We start from the raw sequence: 9,224 nt of genomic DNA on the forward strand, positions 1-9,224 counted from the left end.
GGCTTGTTCTGCTTCATCTTCTGAGTAGAGCTCGACTCTGGGAGCATTGTGAAGCAGGTCACTCGGTAAGACTGCCTCGGCTCCGTAGACCAAAAAGAATGGGGTTCTTCCGGTCGATCGATTCGGGGTTGTCCTCAATCCCCAAAGGACTGATGGAAGCTCGTCGACCCATGCACCTGCTGCGTGCTTGAGATCGCACATCAATCGGGGTTTCAGTCCTTTGAGAATTAGGCCGTTTGCCCTTTCTACTTTCCCATTTGACTAAGGGTGAGCGACCGAAGCATAGTCGACCCGAGTGCCCTGAGAGGCGCAAAAGGCCCTGAACTTGTCGGAATCGAAGTTTGACCCGTTGTCGGTGATGATGCTGTGCAGAACTCCATATCTGAATATCAACTCTCTGATGAAACAGATAGCGTTGCAAGCATCAAGATTCTTGATAGGCTTGGCCTCAATCCATTTGGTGAACTTGTCGACTGCTACCAGCACATGAGTGAAGCCGCTCCTGCCTGTTCTCAGTGGTCCAACCATGTCCAACCCCCAAACAGCAAAGGGCCAGACGAGTGGAATGGTTTTCAGGGCCGATGCGGGCTTGTGTGGCATGTTGGAGTAATACTGACATCCTTCACATTTGTCGACTATCTCTTTGGCCATCTCATTGGCTCTTGGCCAGTAGAACCCCGCTCGGTATGCTTTAGCCACAATGGTCCGAGAGGACGCATGATGTCCACAGGTCCCCGAGTGGATATCGTTAAGGATCATCTGACCTTCTTCTGGTGTAATACACTTCTGGCCGACCCCAGTCGCGCTTTCTCTATATAACTGTCCCTTTATGACTGTAAAGGCCTTGGATCGACGGACGATCTGTCGAGCTTCTTCTTCGTCTTCTGGGAGTTCTTTCCTTAGGATGTACGCGATGTACGGTTCTGTCCAGACGGGAGTGATAACCAGGACTTCCATGATCAAGTCGACCACAGCTGGTACTTTGACTTCAGTCGGATCCGTGGCACTTTTTGGCTGCGGGGCCTCTTCAGTGAAGGGATCCTCCTGGACTGATGGTGTGTGGATGTGTTCCAGAAACACATTGCTGGGAATGGCTTCTCTTTTGGAACCTATTTTTGCCAGATCATCAGCTGCTTGATTTTTCAGTCGGGGTATGTGATGAAGCTCTAACCCCTCGAATTTCTTCTCCAGCTTTCTCACTGCATTGCAATAACCAGTCATGGCTGGACTTCTGACGTCCCATTCCTTCATCACTTGATTGACCACCAAATCTGAGTCGCCATAGACCATGAGGCGACGGACGCCGAGTGAAATGGCCATGCGCAACCCGTATAAAAGTGCTTCGTATTCTGCCTCGTTTTTAGAGGAATCAAAGTGGATTTGAACAACATATCTGAGTTTATCTCCTCTGGGGGAGACCAACACCACTCCGGTGCCGGAACCATTTAGCATCTTGGAACCGTCAAAGAACATGGTCCAATGCTCCGAGTGAACCTGAGTCGGCAGTTGCTGTTCAATCACTCGGCGACGAAATCCGCAATTGCCTGGGACTTGATAGCTTTCTTTGCCTCAAACTTGATATCTAGAGGAAGGAGTTCAATCGCCCATTTAGCCACTCGACTAGTTGCATCCCTGTTATGCAAGATCTCTGACAACGGAGCGTCGCTGACGACTGTAATGGAATGATCAGAGAAGTAGTGGGCAACTTTCTTTGTGGTCATGTAAATCCCATATACGAGCTTCTTATAATGAGGATATCTTTGCTTCGATGGGGTCAAGACTTCAGAAATATAATACACTGGGCGCTGAACTTTGAAGGTTTTCCCTTTTTCTTCCCGCTCGACCGTAAGTACCGTACTGATGACTTGTCCTGTGGCTGCAATGTAAAGCAGCAAAGGCTCCTTGCTGATTGGGGCAGCAAGCACCGGCTGGGTGGAGAGTAGAGCTTTGAGCTCTGCGAATGCTGCGTCAGCTTCAGGAGTCCACTCGAACTTGTCAGACTTCTTCATCAATCGGTAAAGAGGTAATGCCTTTTCACCGAGACGAGATATGAATCGACTTAGGGCGGCCAAGCAACCAGTAAGCTTCTGAACATCGTGCACTCGCACAGGACTTTTCATTCGGAGTATAGTGCCGACTTTTTCTGGATTGGCGTCGATTCCCCGTTCGGAAACGAGAAAACCGAGTAACTTTCCGCCAGGAACTCCGAATGTGCATTTTGATGGATTAAGCTTGATATCAAACCTTCTGAGGTTGGCAAAGGTTTCAGCAAGGTCAGTCAGCAGGTCGGAACCCTTCCGTGACTTGACCACAATATCATCCATGTACGCCTCCACATTTCGACTGATTTGGGTGAGCAAACACTTCTGAATCATCCTCATGAATGTGGCTCTGGCATTCTTGAGGCCGAATGGCATGGTAACATAACAGAAGCACCCGAATGGAGTGATGAAAGCTGTTTTGATCTCGTCAGGTCCATACAGATGGATCTGATGGTACCCGGAATAGGCGTCTAAAAAAGACAGTCGCTCACATCCCGTAGTCGAGTCAACTATCTGGTCGATGCGGGGGAGAGGAAAATGGTCTTTCAGGCAGGCCCGATTGATATGTTTAAAGTCAATGCACATGCGGAGTGACTTGTCCTTCTTGGGGACCATGACAACATTGGCGAGCCACTCGGAGTGGTAGATTTCTCGGATGAACTCTGCCGCTAAGAGCCGAGCTACCTCTTTGCCAATTGCCTTTCTCTTCTGGACGGCGGACCATCGGAGATGTTCCTTGACAGGTTTTACTTTTGAGTCGACTCTCAGGAGATGCTCAGCCAGCTCCCTGGGAACACCTGGCATGTCAGAAGGCTTCCATGCGAAAATGTCCCAATTCTCACAGAGGAACTGGATGAGCGCTTCTTCCTATTTGGAGTCGAGTGTTGTCGAGATATGAGTCGGAGCAGCGCCGGGATCGGTCGGGTGGATGTGAGCTGTCTTCGTATCGCCAGTCGACTGAAAAGCCGATTCTGTGGCGGGCTTCTTGGCTCGCAACAAATCACTCGGGTCTGCAGTCTTCTGGTATTCCTGCAACTCCACCACTGCCATCTGAGCATCAGCGATCTTCGAACCTTTCTAAAAACATTCTTCCGCTTTTTTCCGATTGCCCGTAATAGTGATCGCACCTTTGGGGCCAGGCATCTTCAATTTGAGATACACATAACATGGTCGGGTCATGAAGCGTGCATAAGCCGGCCTGTCCAAAATAGCGTGGTAGGCACTCTGGAAGTCTACAACTTCAAATGTCAACTTTTCTTTGCGGTAATTCTTGGAATCACCGAAAACCACATCAAGAGCAATTTGGCCGAGTGATTCAGCCTTCTTCCCAGGAATGACTCCATGGAAACTCATGTTGCTGGCACTTAGTCTGGACATCGGAATGCCCATCCCTTTCAATGTCTCAGCATACAATATGTTCAAACCACTGCCACCATCCATCAAGACTTTGGTCAGTTGAGTGCCTTCAACCACTGGGTCGACCACCAGTGCTTGCCTCCCAGGGGTGGCAATATGCGTTGGGTGGTCGGACTGGTCGAACGTGATGGCAGTCTGGGACCATTTCAAATAACTTGGCGTCGCCAGAGCAACCATATTCACCTCTCGGTTTATGACTTTCAGTTGACTTTTGCTCTCAACATCAGCAAAAATCATCAAGGTGGAACTGACTTGAGGGTATCCGTCGTCACTGTCCTCTTTGTCCTCGAACTTGTCCGACTCCTTTTCCTTACCTTTGGGCTGTTTGCCCTGGAACTGCTGGATCAAGAGTCGACACTGTCGAGTGGTATGTTTCGGGTAAATGAAATTACCCTCTTCATCTTTCTTTGTGTGGATGAGACATGGCAAGTCCAACACATCATTTCCGTCCCGGTCTTTAACCTTTTTAGGGTTCCAGGGCCCTTTAGGTTTCCCTTTAAACTTTCCTTGGGTTAAAGCCAAGGCTTCCCCGGGAGCCGCTGGCTCGGCTTTCCGCTTCTGTTTCCGATTGGAATTGCCCCCGGGTTCTTGGGCGACTGACTTGAGTTTGCCACTCCTGAGCCGATCTTCATCTTCGCCATTAGAGTACTTGGTGGAAATCTCCATCATCCGATTCAGGGACATATCCCCAGTTCGACCGAATTTCAAATTCAGTTCTCTGTACTTGATGCCTTCCTTGAAGGCACAAACTGTTTGGTGGTTAGGCACATTCTCCACCGAGTGATGTAACGTGATCCACCTCTGGATGTAATCCCTCAAAGTTTCATTTGGCTTCTGTACACAAGACCGCAGTTCCGTCAGCCCTGCCGGCCGCTTGCACGTACCTTCAAATGTGGTGACAAACACTCGGGAGAGATCCTCCCAAGTGTAAATGCTGCTAGGTGCTAACTGGTTCAGCCACGCTCTGGCCGAGCCCTCCAACATGAGAGGGAGGTGCTTCATGGCCACTTCATCATTGCCGCCGCCGATCTGGACGGCCACTCGGTAATCTTCAAGCCAAGTATCGGGCTTGGACTCGCCAGTGAACTTACTGACTCCAGTCGCCAACCTGAAGTTGGGAGGAATCACAGCGGCCCTGATGGCTCTACTAAAGCATTCTGGCCCCGAAACATGTACTCTGCTGCTGGTAGGTGCATCTCTGTCGTGACCTTCTTGGTGAGCCCTGTTCCTGTCGACCAAACCCTGGACGAGAATGGATCTCGCTTCAAAGCCTGGCCCTCTGGGGTCGACTGGAATCCTTCGCCCACCACTATGAGGGCGCATGTCATCCTGCTGGCGAGGCACATACGACCCGCTCCTCGGGGGAGGCGTGGGCACTCGACGTCGACCGTCACGATCGACTCGGTGATCATACTGCTCATGGTTCCCATACTGGTCACGCTGGTCTCCACGTCCCTCACGCCTCGGGGGCGATCTCGGGCCGTGAGCCGACTGGACCACGTCCACGGCAACGGATCTGCTGTGAATCCTGTTCCGCAACTGAGAAACAGCGGAATTCTGATCTCCTGCTGCCCGGAGTAACGCTCTGATCTGCAGCAAGCCTCTGCCAGCCTCTGACTGGGAAGGTTGAATCGACTCCGCTATACGGGCCGCAGCTGCTAAATTCTGAACCGGAGTTCGATATACCTGCGGGGGCGGGAAGAGCTGACGTCGACTGGATTCGGGAATCCGTTGTCGCGCAGGCTCGTCGAGTGCTCGCTGAAGGTTCTCTAGTCGAGTGCGCTCGGCCAAGTTTGCCAGGCGCGCGTCCTCCAAGGCACGAGCCTCGGGGGTCTCTCCAACGATAGGAGTGTGCAGTGCATCCATGTTCCGGCGGCGAAGTTCTTCTCTCTGCAGCGATGTGAGAGGCTCGGGAAGATACTCCTCATGGAGACGCGACGGGTCGCCTCCACCCGCGCCTCCGTCGATACGGGGAAAACCGGGAGGACTGGGCGGTCCATCGACCACCAGAACCTCCACCGCCGGATCGCTGCTGTCGCACTCGGATGCGGTCTCTGTGGAGCCAGTCGAACAGGCCGTAGAGGGATTCGTCGGGCTCGATCGCCGCGACCCGGGGGGTGGCCGACTGACGCGCCACCGCGTGCCTCACCCACCGCTGAAGTCTCGACCGACCGGAACGCTTGCGCTGGCGGGAAACGGGGAGTGAGGACAACACAGGAGCCGACCGATAGGGGGTCGACGGTTGCCGCAGGAGAACGCCGCGGACGCACGCGCTAAAGTGCGTTGCCCCGCGAGCAGGGAGTGCGTCCACGTCGAGCGGAGCCTCCTGGAGCCAAGGAGAGTCGTCGATGATGAACGTGAGCGCGCCGAGACGGATCTCGCGGCCCTCCACCGAAACTCCGCCGAAAACCATGATGATTTGGGTCGGAAAAAAGTCGCAACTTCTCCAACAAACGCTAAAACACCGGCCCCAAGGTGGTCGCCAACTGTCGTGGTTCTAAGTCTGACAGTAGTGTAGGGGGGTAAGTATGGAGAGGCAAGATCTTAGCTGTGGAGAAGTTGTAAGCACGCAAGGTTTTACGAGTTCAGGCCCTTCTCGGAGGAAGTAATAGCCCTACGTCTCGAAGCCCGGAGGCGGTTGACTGGATTATATGGATATGGGTTACAGAGGTGCGAACCCTTTACACTGAGGAGGGGGGTGGCTTATATAGAGTCCGCCAGACCACTCCGGCCCTCAGTTATGCAGGGTTTTAAGTACATTAAGGTCGGGCGTTACTGGCAACGCCCTTAATAAAGTGCTATGATGACCATAAAAGCTACTTAATGACCGACCGTTAGCGTGCGGAGTGACTTTAGGTCTCCTGGCCGTCGGGTGGTTGGATCTTGGTCGAGTGGTTGCTTCTTGGTCGAGTGTCTTTGAGTCCGTTGAGTGAAACACCGCCAAGTCGATTGAAATGTGATTTCTTCTAGAGGTGTCCTTGGGTAGGTCAGTTAGGACAGGTCCATGATCCTACCCTAGGTACATAGCTTCGTCAGGTAGGATAATAAGTCATCGGCACGGGAGGCGCCGATGCAATAGGTAAAGCCAGATTAGGGTTTTGCACACTAGCAGCTACACCATTATTACCACTAGACGATTGAGATATATTCTTCTGAGCATTAGTATTTTCTATAAAAGTTTGATAGACTAGATTGTTACCATCAGCAATACGACTTTCAATCTCAGCTCACTGCTCAGGAGAAAAGGCAGTACTTACAGAGGGTTTAACCTGTTCAGTTTGAAGAGGAGGGAACTTGATTTCTTCAATCGGAGTGATGTTGCCTTGGCGATCTTTCTTGAATTTTGCAAGGAACTCCTGAAGGTCCTTCTCCTCGCGTGCCTTCTTGTACTCCTCATAGACTTGGCGATGATCGGCCAATATCTCATCAAGACTGGGCTTAATGATGTTATCGGCGTCTACCTTAGATGGATTGGGAAGATCGGACATGATGGACGATGATGATTGATCTTTGATCCCCAGCGGAGTCGCCAAAAAGTGTGTTGACACACGAACACGTCACGTGTACCCTCGACGCCGGGGGTGATGCACCGCAGCTCACGTCGAAGGAGACCCGACCGATAGCGCGATACGCAAGACAGTCGACAGGCGCTTTCGCAGACCCGAAAACCCCACTCCCCCGGGAGGGACCCCGTCAGGGAGTGCGGTGGCTATGGGCTGCCCTAGGTCGATTCACTCGCCCCTAGAGCCTCGGGATTCGCAGCTCTCAAACACGAAGAACAGCAAAGAACGAGATAGAAAAATGGTGGAGAGATAAAACATAGATGAAAAAGTAGTATATTGATTTGTTCGATTGTGTGTTTTTCAATCGGCCATCACCCCCAACATATATAAGAGGCGGCTGGACTTCCCATACAAGTAAAGGATTCATCTAGGCTTTCCTTACAAAAAATTACATCAATTCACGTCCTAGACTCCTAGTTCTATTCCAACTCGGATTCAGTCTGAATCTGGCCCAACTTCTGTCTTCCTCCTTGCGCGGGCTGCCGAGCTTGCATATGACCTCCGATCAATACGTCCCAAATATGAAACTTTTGCGCCTCGACGAGACGAACAATCCTTATGTTGAACACTTTTCCAAATAAGACCATCTTGAATATTCTACGAAGCCATCTTTAATATCCAGTCGGACTCGGTCATGTAACAGACTGGATTGTCCGAGTCTCGTAGTGGACTTACAGGCCGTATACTATCTCATATGATAATGACTCCAAAACCAAAGTTCAACGTTTTGACGATGCGCACAACTTCTGTGTTTATCACTTTTCCATCCGAGGTCATCTGGATTACCTTTCGGGCACATCTTCAGTTTCACTCGGATCCGAGCTCATCCACTCGGATATTAGAGTTTTTCGTCCGACTGGACCTTTTCACTCGGATGTTAGAATCTTTCACTCGGAAGACAATCTTTCACTCGGATGACTATAATTTCACTCGGAAGACAATCTTTCACTCGGATGACTATATTTCGCTCGGAAGGCAATATCTTACTCGAACGTCAAGTTTTCATTCCGATGGTAATCTTTTCACTCGGAATAACTTCACTCGGATGACAATTTCAATCGGATTACTATATTTTCACTCGGAATCCAATCTTTTACTCGATCGATAAGTTTTTCACTCGACCTTTTACTCGATCGGTAGGTTTTCACTCGGATGGTAAACTTTTCACTCGGATTTCCCGACTGAAAACACGGCCTGATCTTTATTTGCCTCTCCAGGTTGCATACGACCTCGGATTGAGACAAATTTTATATGAAAAACAATCGGCTCGACGAGACAAAACTTTTTCATGTTGAAGGTTTTTCGATTCAAGGCCGTCTTTATGGCCGAATTACCCACGCAACCTATCAGACAAGTGTGTGGCACCTCGCGCCATATTTCCGTTGAGGTTCGGTCTGCAGTGTATTGCCTCTAACTTTTGCATATGAACTCGGATTGAGATGATTTATATATCAAAATCGATTGCCTCAACGAGACGAAGACAATTCCTTAAGAGTGCTCCTTCATCCGAGGTCATATTAAAGACATGATTGGCCAAAAACCAGTCGGAACATTGAATTATGCCACTCGGAGTATAGTTTCGGTCCGTAAGATAAAGTCGAATGAATATAACCGAAACATAAAAGTGGTTCCATTCGGCGACGTGAATCTCATGCTGAAAACCCGTTCACTCGAGATCATCTTCATTGCAATCTGTATCTTGCCAAAATCAGGTGTCAACACATGCCCCCCTGTTTTTCGGCAAAGCTTGCACGCCGAAAAATAATATGCATAGTGTTTGTTCTAAGGACGATATCAACACTCCATCGGCCATTTATTTTTCTCAGGGCAATAATTATGTATCGACCATGTTTGTGCTAAGGGCGATAATCATATATCGGCCATTGCCTACTTAGGCTTCCTGCCACACACTCGGGTGGTACTTCTTCAAATATTTGCCATTGAGAGCTCGAGGTAACAATGCCCCTTGTATTGATTCCACCAAATATGAATTTCCGGGAACAACTCTTGTAATTCTAAAAGGACCTTCCCAACTTGGAGACCACTTCCCGAATTTTCTATCTCTTGAACCAATCGGCAGAATCACTTTCCAGATGAGATCACCAACTTGAAAATTCTTCAACTTAACTTTCTTATTGTAAGCTCTTGCAACCCTCAACTTGTCTCTCTCTATGGACTTCAAAGCAACCAAACGTTTATCGGC

This window comes from Triticum urartu, chromosome 1A (genome assembly GCF_056163025.1).
Source record: "Triticum urartu cultivar PI428250 chromosome 1A, HENAU_Tu73, whole genome shotgun sequence".
In the NCBI taxonomy this organism is placed as follows: Eukaryota; Viridiplantae; Streptophyta; class Magnoliopsida; order Poales; family Poaceae; genus Triticum; species Triticum urartu.